This window comes from Leptodactylus fuscus, chromosome 6, assembly GCF_031893055.1.
Source record: "Leptodactylus fuscus isolate aLepFus1 chromosome 6, aLepFus1.hap2, whole genome shotgun sequence".
Classification (NCBI taxonomy): domain Eukaryota; kingdom Metazoa; phylum Chordata; class Amphibia; order Anura; family Leptodactylidae; genus Leptodactylus; species Leptodactylus fuscus.
In genome coordinates, this window is record NC_134270.1 from 16,470,294 (window position 1) to 16,485,174 (window position 14,881).

The window sequence follows — 14,881 nt, forward strand, 5'->3', positions numbered from 1 at the left end:
TGCAGGTTGCACCGCTAAGGAAACAGGGAAGGGAGACTATCCCTGGCACTACGGTGGCTAGCTAGGCCCTGCCTACGGGTGGTGGTCAGCTGTCCCCAAGCTAGCCTTGGCCCCGACAACTCCTGGCTCTCTAGCACGATGACCTAGCAGACAGATAGGGCAAGAGCTATAGAAGAGCTAGGGACTGGGGTTTCTAAAGTGGTGACCCCTATAGAAATCCAGGTGCAGCTGCAGACAGACAAACGGGCTGGGAGGTGCTGGACAACGGACACGCAGCACAACACAAAACAAAACAAGAAAATGAGGAGAGGGACAGTGGAGAGGTGAGGAAAGGGTAAACACAGGACTGGGGAAAACACTGGAACCCAAAACCTCTCAAACCACAAGAAAGTGCCAGACACACAGAGCAGAAGGACAGGGTGGAGATGAAGTGTGAGGGAACAAACTAGATTCACACAACAAGCAACTCTCACACCACTTCCTTATCTGCTGGAACCTTCACCAATACAATCCTCCTCCTAAAGCCAAGAATCCTAAGGTGTAAACCACGAAAACCGGCAACATGTGGAGCCAGCTCTCTTCCTTAAAAAGGCCCCAGAATCCTCCCATAGGGTGATGGCAAATTAACCACTTGAGGTTCGATTCCTGGAACCTCAAGTCTGCTAAGAGGACTGGCACCAATACCAAACCAAATGATTCAGCGGCAAAGCAACCACCAGCAGAACATAGGAGCCCGGATCAAATCCCCATACACAAACAACCAGGTCATGACAAGTGCCCCCTGCACACAGTGTTATGCCCCATAGTGGCCCCTGCAACAGTATTATGCCCCATAGTGGCCCCTGCACACAGTATTATCCCCCATAGTGGCCCCTGCACACAGTATTATGTCCCTCAGTGGCCCCTGCACACAGTATTATGCTCCTTAGTGTCTCCTGCACACAGTATTATCCCCCATAGTGGCCCCTGCACACAGTATTATCCCCCATAGTGGCCCCTGCACACAGTATTATGTCCCTCAGTGGCCCCTGCACACAGTATTATGCTCCTTAGTGTCTCCTGCACACAGTATTATCCCCCATAGTGGCCCCTGCACAAAGTATTATGCCCCATAGTGGCCCCTGCACACAGTATTATGCCCCATAGTGGCCCCTGCACACAGTATTATGCCCCATTGACAACCACCCATGAACAATTATTATACTCGGGGGGGTCTTTTCAGACCCTCGAGTATAATGATCGGAGACCCAGGGAGGATATAAATATAAAAAACACTGTCACTTACCTCTCCTGGGCTCCAGCGCACTCCCCGCTGATGTTGGTCAGCTTCAATGATGGAATATACGTCACTTGAGCCAGGCCTACATCACAACGCATTATTATGCAGGCTCGGATCACGTGACGTCTGGCACATCAACAAATAGGCCTGAAGCCTTTCCGGAGCCCAGGAGAGGTAAGTAACAGTGTTTTTTATGTCCCCTTATCTCCCCTGGGCCTCTGACCGTTATACTCGGGGGTCTGAAAAAAAACACCCGCGTATAATGATAGTCATTTATCCACTGAGTACGATCATCCACAGCAGCTCACAGTGTAATGTAGGTGGCAGATCTTCTACAGCAGCTCAGAGCACAGCAGAGCCGGACGTTCGAAGAGAGAAGAGGTTGCACTGACTATGAGGGCAGCTAAAAAACGGGAAGAAAATCACAACGCAAGAAGATAAATCCAACTTTTTTATTACAAAAATTTGGATGCGTTCTTATTAATCTCTTTATAGGGTGTCCGTGGCCTTCGATAACATCATTGATCTTATTTATTCTACCCATGACAAGGATCCAGTGTGTGCATTGATAGGCTGATCACCCGCTCCCGTCCCGCTCCTATATCCTCTTATTTGTATCTATATCATTATCTTATTAATGACCGTTTATTTTTAGCTGCGCATATTTATACAATCCAATAAAGATAATCCTATAGAATGTTTTCGTTGCCTCTTCAATCATTAGTCATGAGTCAATAAGTTCAAGGAAGTGCTTGTAACCCGCAGGACTGGCTCAGCTGCTCGTCCTACACTCCCGACTCAATAACAACTGTTGTTAAGGATCCGAAAAAAAAACAACAAGGTGTATCGGAGTTTTCATCGTACGACGGACCCCTGTGGCGCCAGCAGCAGCAGTGGTGGGGTATGTTCATGTGTAGCATACTAGTGAATACAACATGTGCTGTATCTGCATGTAATAGGGAAATTGTATCACTATAGGGGAATTGCTTATACATGTGGAATGCAAAACCACAGAGTCAGAGGACATTGGGATTATATTGTGTAGGGTAATATAGGTGTTATATAGGTGACAATGTAAATATCCCATTGTTGTTTTTTCAAAAACTTTTTCAGCCTGGAAAATCTTCCAGTGAATAGTCTACTACTAAGCTAATAGAGACTGATCCAATAGGGACTTTAATCGTTGACCGGTCCTTGGGATACTCTAGGTCCGTGATGGCGAACCTATGGCATTGGTGCCAGTGGTGGCACTCAGAGCCCTCTCTTTGGGCACCCATCCGTGGAACAGATTGTACTGTGTGGGGACCACTGTGGAGCTGATTGTACTGTGTGGGGACCACTGTGGAGCTGATTGTTCTGTGTGGGGACCACTGTGGAGCAGATTGTACTGTGTGGGGGCCACTGTGGAGCTGATTGTACTGTGTGGGGGTCACTGTGGAGCAGTTTGTACTGTGTGGGGGTCACTGTGGAGCAGATTGTACTGTGTGGGGGTCACTGTGGAGCTGATTATACTGTGTGGGGGTCACTGTGGAGCAGATTGTACTGTGTGGGGGTTACTATGGAGCAGATTATACTGTGTGGGGGCCACTGTGGAGCTGATTGTACTGTGTGGAGGCCACTGTGGAGCAGATTGTACTGTGTGGGGGCCACTGTGGAGCAGTTTGTACTGTGTGGGGGTTACTGTGGAGCAGATTATGCTGTGTGGGGGCCACTGGGGAGCAGTTTGTACTGTGTGGGGGTTACTGTGGAGCAGATTATGCTGTGTGGGGGCCACTGGGGAGCTGATTGTACTGTGTGAGGGCCACTGTGGAGAAGATTGTACTGTGTGGAGGCCACTGTGGAGCTGATTGTACTGTGTGAGGGCCACTGTGGAGCAGTTTGTACTGTGTGGAGGCCACTGTGGAGCTGATTGTACTGTGTGGGGGTCACTGTGGAGCAGTTTATACTGTGTGGAGGCCACTGTGGAGCAGTTTGTACTGTGTGGAGGCCACTGTGGAGCTGATTGTACTGTGTGGGGGTCACTGTGGAGCAGATTATACTGTGTGGGGGCCACTGTGGAGCAGATTGTACTGTGTAAGGGCTACTGTGGAGCAAATTGTACTGTGTGGAGGCCACTGTGGAGCAGATTGTACTGTGTGGGGGCCACTGTGGAGCAGATTGTACTGTGTGGGGGCCACTGTGGAGCAGTTTGTACTGTGTGGAGGCCACTGTGGAGCTGATTGTACTGTGTGGGGGTTACTGTGGAGCAGATTATACTGTGTGGGGGCCACTGTGGAGCTGATTGTACTGTGTGGAGGCCACTGTGGAGCAGATTTTACTGTGTGGAGGCCACTGTGGAGCAGTTCGTACTGTGTGGAGGCCACTGTGGAGCTGATTGTACTGTGTGGGGGTCACTGTGGAGCAGATTATACTGTGTGGGGGCCACTGTGCAGCAGATTTTACTGTGTGGAGGCCACTGTGGAGCAGTTTGTACTGTGTGGAGGCCACTGTGGAGCTGATTGTACTGTGTGGAGGCCACTGTGGACCAGATTGTACTGTGTGGGGCCACAGTGGAGCAGAAATCTCTATAAAGCCCCATTTGTATGACCATATTTTGCAGGTCTGTAATTGTGTGCAATTGTGGATCTGCACATTATTAAAGTTAAATTTGGCACTTTGTGATAATTTAGTGGGTTTTTGGTTGCAGTTTGGGCACTCCGTCTCTAAAAGGTTCGCCATCACTGCTCTAGGTCATATTTATATTAGATTGAAGGGTCCGACTCCTAGATGACGAGATGCGTAAAGAGGCTGTAGTCAATGGATCTTAACTGCACCAAGATTAACCATATAATGTACAAAGCCGTGTCTATGTATACAGCACTGAAGCCTTTTCAATCAGTTGATCGGTGGGATCGTTCGGAGTTGCCCCCTTCCCCCACTGGTCTGGTAACTGGGTTGGTGGGGACAAAGTGGCCTCATTGGGTCGCTAACATGACCTAGGGTGAGGCAAAGGAGCAAAGACTTCTTTTTTTGTGATAGAGATATATGAGGGCTCTTTTTTTGCAGTGCAGGCAGTAGCTTTTATTGGTAGTGTTTTTTGGTACATAAATCTTTTTGATCATTTTTATACCTTTTTTGGATAAGGTATGGTGACCAGGAAAACAACTGTATAACATGGGTGTCAAACTCTTTGCTGAGGGCCACATCGGCCTTATGGTTGTCTTCCAAGGCCCATTAGTAATTCGGCAATTGTATATATATATATATATATATATATATATATATATATATATATATATATATATATATATATATAGCTCTGCCAGTTAGCTTGGGGGGGGGGGGAGGGGTTATTAGCCCCCAACACATAATACAGTAACATTTTTTTGGCCCCCACACATTATTTGGCTCCCTTTTTTGCCCCACACCTTCCATGACCCCATTTTTTGCCCTCACAAGGTATATGGCACTCGCACAGTATATGATCCCCTTTATTGGACCCCACATAGCATATAAACCCCATTTATTGCCCCCACACAGTATATGACCAGTGGCCAAAAATGTAGTCACCTATTCACGCTCCTATCCAGGCCGGCCTCTGCTGCCACCACCAGGGAGCGAAGTTCGAGACACTGAAGAACTTCAAGACGTTATGTTACGTCCTGGTGTTCTTCAGCATTGTGACGCAACGTGCAGCGCAGCCTAGAGGCAGCAACAGAGACCGGACAGGAGCATGGATAGGTGTGTAAATTATTGGATGCTACCTATTGCAACAATACAATACGTTACGGGGGTAATTAAAAAAAAGAATGCTGACCCCAGTTCATGCAATGAAGCGTCGTCTGGGGTTATTGCCTCGGGTCGCTTCTCCGAGACATGGGCCATACAAAACAATCTGGAGACACTAGATTTTATAAGTTCAGACTTTTATACATGTAGTCATGTTCTTGAACACAGGATAGCTGTACAACATACTGAAATATTTCTGTATTGCAGTATATTGTAATTTAGATGACTATTAGGTCTTGTCTCTGGCAGGACCTAATAGGCATCCATACATATTAGTCTGGAGTCTTAAAGCAACCCCTTAAAGCAATGTGATCACTAACAGGGTGGGACTAGGGGCGAAATCCCCCAATTATTTACATCCAGTCATCTCTATTGATCACGGTATGTAAGCTGATGGAATTGGAGTTATTTCCGTGTGTTTGTGCTTCTCTGTCATCATCATGTTTCTAAGAATACGTACTGGGGCGGGGGTGATTCTGTGGTATAAATAGTATATCTAGTACCTACCTGCTGTTGCACTAGGCATTTTTTCCCTATATAGGAACATACTGATGATTCCACCCTAAAGGTCAGTTTCATAAATATTCAATAAAGTAACACAAAGTGACAAACAGTAGTAACATAGTCACATGGCTTGTAAAACTGAAAAGGCCATAGATCCATTGGGTTCAGCCTGGGGTGGGCCATTGTTCTTACTGTCCGCACAGCTTCTTGCCAGGCTGCAGGGAGGATGGCGCAAATTACTGTCACTTTGATAAGGTATCGGGGCTGGGGGGACAGTAGTCGGGAGATTAGGGCCCCCCACACATTAGTGCCCCCACCCCATTATTGCAAATTGCTGTAACTGTGGTAAGGTATCAGCCCCCACACAGTATAATGCCATGTTAGTGCCCCCCCCACAGTATAATGCCATGTTAGTCCCCCCACACAGTATAATACCATGTTCGTGCCCCACACAGTATAATACCATGTTCGTGCCCCACACAGTATAATGCCATGTTAGTGCCCCCACACAGTATAATGCCATGTTAGTCCCCCACACACAGTATAATGCCATGTTAGTGCCCCCCACAGTATAATGCCATGTTAGTGCCCCCACACAGTATAATGCCATGTTAGTGCCCCCCCACAGTATAATGCCATGTTAGTCCCCCACACACAGTATAATGCCATGTTAGTGCCCCCCACACAGCATAATGTCATGTTAGTGCCCCCCACACAGTATAATGCCATGTTAGTGCCCCCACACAGTATAATGCCATGTTAGTCCCCCCACACAGTATAATACCATGTTAGTGCCCCACACAGTATAATACCATGTTCGTGCCCCACACAGTATAATGCCATGTTAGTGCCCCCACACAGTATAATGCCATGTTAGTGCCCCCACACAGTATAATGCCATGTTAGTGCCCCCACACAGTATAATGCCATGTTAGTGCCCCCCACACAGTATAATGTCATGTTAGTGCCCCCCACACAGTATAATGCCATGTTAGTGCCCCCACACAGTATAATGCCATGTTAGTGCCCCCACACAGTATAATCCCATGTTAGTGCCCCCCGCACAGTATAATGCCATGTTAGTGCCCCCACACAGTATAATGCCATGTTAGTGCCCCCACACAGTATAATGCCATGTTAGTGCCCCCACACAGTATAATGCCATGTTAGTCCCCTCACACAGTATAATGCCATGTTAGTCCCCTCACACAGTATAATACCATGTTAGTGCCCCCCACACAGTATAATGCCATGTTAGTGCCCCCCACACAGTATAATACCATGTTAGTACCCCCACACAGTATAATGCCATGTTAGTGCCCCCACACAGTATAATGCCATGTTAGTGCCCCCCACACAGTATAATGCCATGTTAGTCCCCTCACACAGTATAATGCCATGTTAGTGCCCCCCACACAGTATAATGCCATGTTAGTGCCCCCACACAGTATAATGCCATGTTAGTGCCCCCCACACAGTATAATGCCATGTTAGTCCCCTCACACAGTATAATGCCATGTTAGTGCCCCCCGCACAGTATAATGCCATGTTAGTGCCCCCACACAGTATAATGCCATGTTAGTGCCCCCACACAGTATAATGCCATGTTAGTGCCCCCACACAGTATAATGCCATGTTAGTGCCCCCACACAGTATAATATATATATATTTATCCCCCACATCACCCCAATTAGTGACATTGACCCCTCCAGAGAAATGTAAATCCCTTCAATATTTGGTGTGACCTTTGCCCTTTACCTTCTTCTAGGTACAGACAATTTTTGGCAGAACTGGGCAGGGAGGTTGTTCCCGCCGCCTTCTTAGAGAACTAAGCAAAGATCTTCTGTGGATGTAGGTTTTCTCCAATCCGTCTTGTCTGTTCATGTCATCCTAGACAGACTGTATGATGTGGAGATCAAAGCTCACCAAATATTGATGGGATTCACATTTCATTTCCAAAAATAAACAACTTCGATGCCTGGAAGCATTCTTACAGTGCGGTATTTTTCTCACACCTGCCTAGAACTTTGGCACAGCACTGAATATTTTCTTGACATTACTTAGGGCTGCCATTTCTTACATCACTGAGGCTTTACTATAACCTTAAGGCATTTGAGTTATGAGTCAATGTTCTTTACTTGAGACAAAAACTCAAATCGTACAATTATAAAAGGGATGTTTTTAGAAGGGTTTTCCCCATTTAACGTGACAGCGAGCTTATTGAACCCCCTTGGGCTAGCGGCCACCCCGTCCCCTTCCACCCTATGGATTCCTTTGTACCTGAACCGGCTGCACAGTCTACACACGCGATTCTTGTCTATAGTCTGAAGTTAGGTCTGTAGTTGTGGAAAGATTCCAGAAATACACGTAACTTATTCCATCTAGTAATACGTAGGAAGCGGATTTTACCCTTTACAAAAACACGGGTTAAATCAAGGCCGAAATAACACAGTGCAAAAAAAATAGGCACTACTAAACTTATAAGTCCTTGCAACACCCCTCTTCATGCCCCCTTGTAGGAAAATCATGACGGTGACGGAAAAGTGAAAAAAAAGCACACATTTTTGCAAAAATATACACAATTTGTGCAAAAATTAGCAAAATTTACCAATATAGTTTTTACTATATAGTTATTCAATGACTACGGCTTTGTGCACACCTGCTTTCACCAACCGTTCAGGGATTCCGCCCCCCATTCCGCTTGAAAATGCCAGCTGGACTTTTCTCTCCGTATCTCTCCGGGCAGAAACTCAGTGGACTCCATTATAGTCTAAGGCAGTGATGGCGAATCTATGGCACACGTGCCAGAGAGGGCACAGGGAGCCCTCTATGTTGGCATGCGTGCGGTCGCCTGGATCGCTCAGTAACAGGGATTCCCCGTTAGTGAGCGATTGTTGCTTTCAGCTGGATGTGCAAATGACTATACAGAGTGTGACCTTTGCACCAGCACGGGCGTGATGACATAAGAGGCTACTGTGGACCATTTCACGCTGTGTGGGGAGGGGGCTACTGTGGATCATTTCACACTGTGTGGGGAGGGGGCTACTGTGGACCACTTCATGCTGTGTGGGGAGGAGGCTACTGTGGACCACTTCATGCTGTGTGGGGAGGGGGCTACTGTGGACCACTTCATGCTGTGTGGGGAGGAGGCTACTGTGGACCATTTCACGCTGTGTGGGGAGGGGGCTACTGTGGACCACTTCATGCTGTGTGGGGAGGGGGCTACTGTGGACCATTTCATGCTGTGTGGGGAGAGGGCTACTGTGGACCATTCCATGCTGTGTGGGGAGGGGGCTACTGTGGACCATTCCATGCTGTGTGGGGAGGGGGCTACTGTGGACCATTCCATGCTGTGTGGGGAGGGGGCTACTGTGCACCATTTCATACTGTGTGGGAGGGGGCTACTGTGGACCATTTCATGCTGTGTGGGGAGGGGGCTACTGTGGACCATTTCATGCTGTGTGGGGAGGGGGCTACTGTGGACCATTTCATGATGTGTGGGAGGGGGCTACTGTGGAGTATACAGGTATAATCCTTTGGGGGGCCACTGCGGGGCAGATTGTATTGTGTGTGTAGGGGCTAATTCAGGGCAAATTGTACTGTCTGTGGGGGCCACTGCGGGGCAGATTGTACTGTCTGTAGGGGCCACTGCAGGGCAGATTGTACTGTCTGTGGGGGTCACTGTGGGGAAGATTGTAGTGTGTGGGGGGCCACTGCGGGACACATTGTACTGTGTACAGACCTTAGGTGACGTCTGCAGCTTGGGGTCACCACTGAAGACTGTGATTGGGTCTCAGTGGTCATGTGGGCAGGTCAATGTCATATGATAGTAAGAAAAGGGCTCAAATCGGTGACCATTATCTTTTCCTCGACCGTCATATATCTTACATAAGAACTTTCCTTTGGATGGTTTTGGGTTTATTCTTATAAGCAACATTTTTAATTCAAAAATAAAATATACCAACAAACAAAAAGTTGTGTAGTAGGGAAGAGATTCGCACACCCCCGTACACAAATCTTTACCAAAGCAGAAAACATCTTTACTCCTGTAAAACAATATTATACTCCATAGTGGCCCCTGCACACAGTATTATGTCCCATAGTGGCCCCTGCACACAGTATTATCCCCCATAGTGGCCCCTGCACACAGTATTATGCCCCATAGTGGCCCCTGCGCACAGTATTATTCCCATAGTGGCCCCTGCACACAGTATTATACCCCATAGTGGCCCCTGCGCACAGTATTATTCCCATAGTGGCCCCTGCACACAGTATTATCCCACATAGTGGTCCCTGCACACAGTATTATGTCCCATAGTGGCCCCTGTACACAGTATTATCCCCCACAGTGGCCCCTGCACACAGTATAATCCCCGATAGTGGCCCCTGCACACAGTATTATACCCCATAGTGGCCCCTGCACATAGTATTATCCCCCATAGTGGCCCCTGCACACAGTATTATGCCCCATAGTGGCCCCTGCACACAGTATTATGCCCCATAGTGGCCCCTGCACACAGTATTATGTCCCATAGATGGCTGAAAGTAGCGGGCAGTGCTTCGGGGCCAGGGTGAAGTAAGTAACAGTGTTTTTTTTAAAAAAAAAAAACACTACGTTTTGTTTTTTTTTGCAGCAACTTTTTCGCAATGTGGGGATTCAGCCTAAATTTGGTATTACCATAATCGTAACAACCCTCAGAATTTAGGTGACATTTTGGCTGCACAATGAAAGCCAAAAAACCAAAACCCATACCAAAATGGTGCAAGTGCATTTTTTTTTTACAACAATTTCACCACCCTCTGAATTGTTTGCAGCTTCTCAGTACTTCGTACAAATGGCTGGGGTGGGAAAGGGTTAATTCTTTTCACTTATGACGCAGTATCCAGGTTAATATGTAAACCTCCCTTTCTATCCTGTAAATATCTCGACTGACTTTCACCGTTTTCATTGATTTTAGACCTATTACATCCCCACTCATTATCATTAAATGAAACATTGAAGTATTTATAGACATTAAAACAATAAAATTTTAAAAAATATAGTTTTTTTCTTACAGCTGAAAGTAAAACATATAAAAAAAGTATTTATAAATTTTTTTTCAAAAGCTTACATAATGTTTAAACATAAGAAAATTATTAAAAATTAGGATCCATAGCGCCCCATACTGTAAAATTAAAAGCAGTAAACTGTAAAAAAAAATTAAAAATTTAAAAAACTAATGCCAAACCAGCTCTCTGCTGTCCATATTATAGAGTAATCGAAAAGTTTATACCTCATATATATTTATATATAAAGTCATTGAAAAATTATATCCCCACTAAAAACTAGAAGCCATCCCACAAAAATAAAGTGGCAAGAAAAAAGTTATGAGTTTAAGCAGGGGTGAACCTGCCCCTTTCGCCGCCCGAGGCGAACGACAGAAAGCCGCCCCCACCCACCGGAGGAGGGGGCGGAGCGGAAGGGGGCGTGGTGGAGCGAAGGGGCGTGGCTAAGCAAAGGGGGCATGGTTTAGCGGCGCTCGCAGGCAGAGAACAGGCACGGAGAGGACCTGCTCTCTGCCTGAGTGTGAGGGGAGGCCGCTGGAGCAGCGCTGCTCCAGCGGCCTCCCCAATCCACCGCTTAAGTAAACAAAAATGCCAGTCGCTTCAGGTCGCCTCATGGGAGGTGCGGCACTGGGTTTAAGGCCCACCGTAGCGGGCCGCAGCAAAAAAGTGCTGCAGGAAAAACTGCGGCGGCCACGCATTGTGCTTTTTGCTTGCAGCACTTTCACAGCAAGTCCAGCGTTTCCTTTGGTAGGGTTAACAACGGTTTCTGAAATTGCTGCGTGTATTTTCCTGCAATGGATGGGATTTGCAGGGACTGAAAAATGCCAAGTTTTTTTTCCATAGTGTTTACGTCATGTGGGTTCTCGGCCTTAGGCCCCAGGCAGACGACCGTGGTGTGTGTGTATTTCACAGATAGCACACTGACCCATTCATTTCTATGGGCTCATAAACACATCCGTGATTTTCGATAGTCTGGCCCGCATCAGATAGTACAGGTCCTATTCCTGTCCCATTTTGTGGCCCGTGCTTCCGTGGCTCCTATTCAGTCTCTCTGAAAGTTATTCAGTACATTATATTTACCCCCTAATGGTTTCCATAAAAACTCCTCCCGCAAAATACAAGGTCCCATTCACATATATGGGATAGGGTTATGATTGTTGGAACACAAAAGGGGACAATTTTACTAATTTGCTATTTCATTACTGGCTCCGGAGTTATTCGACAAATATTTTTACTTTGGGCTAAAATTAGTAACAACCCCGAGGACCTAAAGTAAACCTAAGGCATTTGAGACATGTCAGCTATATTTACATCATGGGTTCGGATGTGACTTAAATAGCTGAAGCCCCCGGGGTCAGTGTGCAATGCACCGCACCTTCCTCAGGGCTCCAGAACAGGCCGCGCAGGATTCACGCCCCGAGGATGATGATAAACATCACTTAGCTCCATGTGCGGGTAAGTCTATGGTCTGAATTTAGGTTTTCAGTCTTGCATAAGCCAAATATACCCTTTTCCATGACTTAGATCACACAGTATTATGCCCTGTTCACATCAGCGATTGGATTCCGTCCAGGGGGAATACCAAACGCAATTGCAAGCACTGTGCTGTAAAATTGCATGGACCCCATAGACTATAATGGGGTCCGTGTACTTACCGTCAGATCTCCGCAGGGATCGTGTGGACAGGAAAGCAGTTCCCAATCTACTTTCCTGTCCACATGATTCGTGCGGGCAGCGTGCGGCAAGCACACGGACCCCATTATAGTCTATGGGGTCCATGCGCTTTTACTGCGGACCACTTGCAATTGCGTTTGTATTCCGTTCGGGGGGTCTCCAAGCGGACTCTCCCCGGGCGGAATACAAAAGCAGATGTGAACCAACCCTTAGATACAATGTGAGTTTTCTGCACCATGTTTTAGCTGATGAAACGTTTTGCAGGCGGTTTCACTCATTGGAATACAATAGGTGCAATCCAGAAGATTAAAGGGAGCAACACCACCAAAATGGGGCCAGCCTGGGACATAGTGAAACCACTGCACTGTATTGTGGGACTAGAAAAGGGGTCGACTACCTTCAAGAGTCCAGCTGTTGTGACACTACAACTCCCAGCATGCAGACTTGATGCTCTTCTTAGAAGTGAATGAAGCATGCTGGGAGTTTCAGTGCCGAACCGCTGACCCCTGAGCTAGAACATTAATCTTTAAGATAAGCCATCAATGTTTGCGATGTCAGGCTCCAACCCATAGGACCTCACCTCATCAGAAAAAATTTAGTCCTGAAACACCCCTTTAAATGGGGGCCAAAAACATGGCTGCTTACTTCTTCTCAGGAAGTGACATCATTGCTGTTGGTCACATGGCCAGGCTCAGTCCCATTCATTTTGATGGGACAGAGATGTGTCATTGCCATGTGACCAACAGACATCAGAAGAAGAAAGCCGCCATGTTTTCGAAGTCACAGGACAATCCCTTTAACTCTAAGCATGTTAGGCCCTATTCACATCTGCATTCGGGAGTCTCCTTGGGGACTCCCCCCATTGGAAACCTATATGCATTGAAAACCGGACCCCATAGACTATAATGGGGTCTGTGTGGTTTCTGCACGAAACATGTGGAGAGAAAAGCTTTTTAATGCTTTCTGAATGGAAACCCAAACACAAATGTGAACCGGGCCTTACACAATATAGTCTGAATTGAAGATGAATATGGAAACACAGATACAAAACGTCCTGCCAAAAACGCAAACGGCAAAGGTCACACCAAATATTGATGGGATTTACATTTCACCAGGGGTGTATCTACTGGTGTTAGTGGCTGGCATGGGACCCACAACATTAGGGGCCCAGCGATAGCTGCTACCGCTGTGGTTTTTTAAATTAAATAAGCCGTTACCAGCTGAAGTTACTCCAGCCGGTAACGGGCCCTATTTACTTACCAATCTTGGTTCCTGCCCACGGCTGCCTGTGCTTCTTTTGTGGAGGCGACTGTGAGCAGGAGGGGGGGGATCAGTAAGTAAGGCCACGGGGCCCACAAACACTATTATTCTCGGGGATTGAGTATAATGATCCTCTGGCGAGGTGAAGGAACATAAAATATACTGTTACTTACCTCTCCTGTAGGCTTCAGGCAGGCTTCAGGCCTACTTGAGTGACGTCCCTGACGTCACATGGCTGGGGCCTGCATATTTATGCATTGCAATGCAGGCCCGTGTCATGTGACATCCTGTACATCATTGAAGATGGCCGACATCAGCAGAGACTGCACTGGAGCCAGGGAGAGGTAAGTAACAAAGTTTTTTATGTTTGTATCCTCCCCTGGGTCTCCGATTATTATACTCTGGGGAATCAAAAGACCTCAGAGTATAATAATTGTACATGGTTGTTCACAATGGGGCATAATACTGTGTGCAGGCGCCACTATGGGGGATAATACTGTGTGCAGGGGCCAATATGGAGCATAATACTGTGTGCAGGGCCCACTAAGGAGCATAATACTGTGTGCAGGGGCCACTATGGGGCATAATACTATGTGCAGGGGCCACTATTGGGGATAATACTGTGTGCAGGGGTCCATATGGAGCATAATACTGTGTGCAGAGGCCACTAAGGAGCATAATACTGTGTGCAGGGGCCACTATGGGGCATAATACTATGTGCGGGGGACACTATGGGGCATAATACTGTGTACAGGGGCCACTATGGGGCAATAATAGTGTGTGTAGGGGCTACTATGGGGAATAATACTGTGTGCAGGGGCCACTATGGGGCATAATACTATGTGCAGGGGCCACTATGGGGCATAATACTGTGTGCAGGGGCCACTATGGGGAATAATACTGTGTGCAGGGGCCACTATGGGGTATAATACTGTGTGTAGGGCCTACTATGGGGCATAATATTGTGTGTAGGGGCCACTATGGGGTATAATAATGTGTGTAGGGGCCACTATGGGGGATAATACTGTGTGTAGGGGCCACTATGGGGTATAATACTGTGTGCAGGGGCCACTATGGGGCATAATACTGTGTGCAGGGGCCACTATGGGGAATAATACTGTGTGCAGGGGCCACTATGGGGTATAATACTGTGTGTAGGGCCTACTATGGGGCATAATATTGTGTGTAGGGGCCACTATGGGGTATAATACTGTGTGTAGGGGCCACTATGGGGGATAATACTGTGTGCAGGGGCCACTATGGGGTATAATACTGTGTGCAGGGGCCACTATGGGGCATAATACTGTGTGCAGGGGCCACTATGGGGCATAATACTGTGTGCAGGGGCCA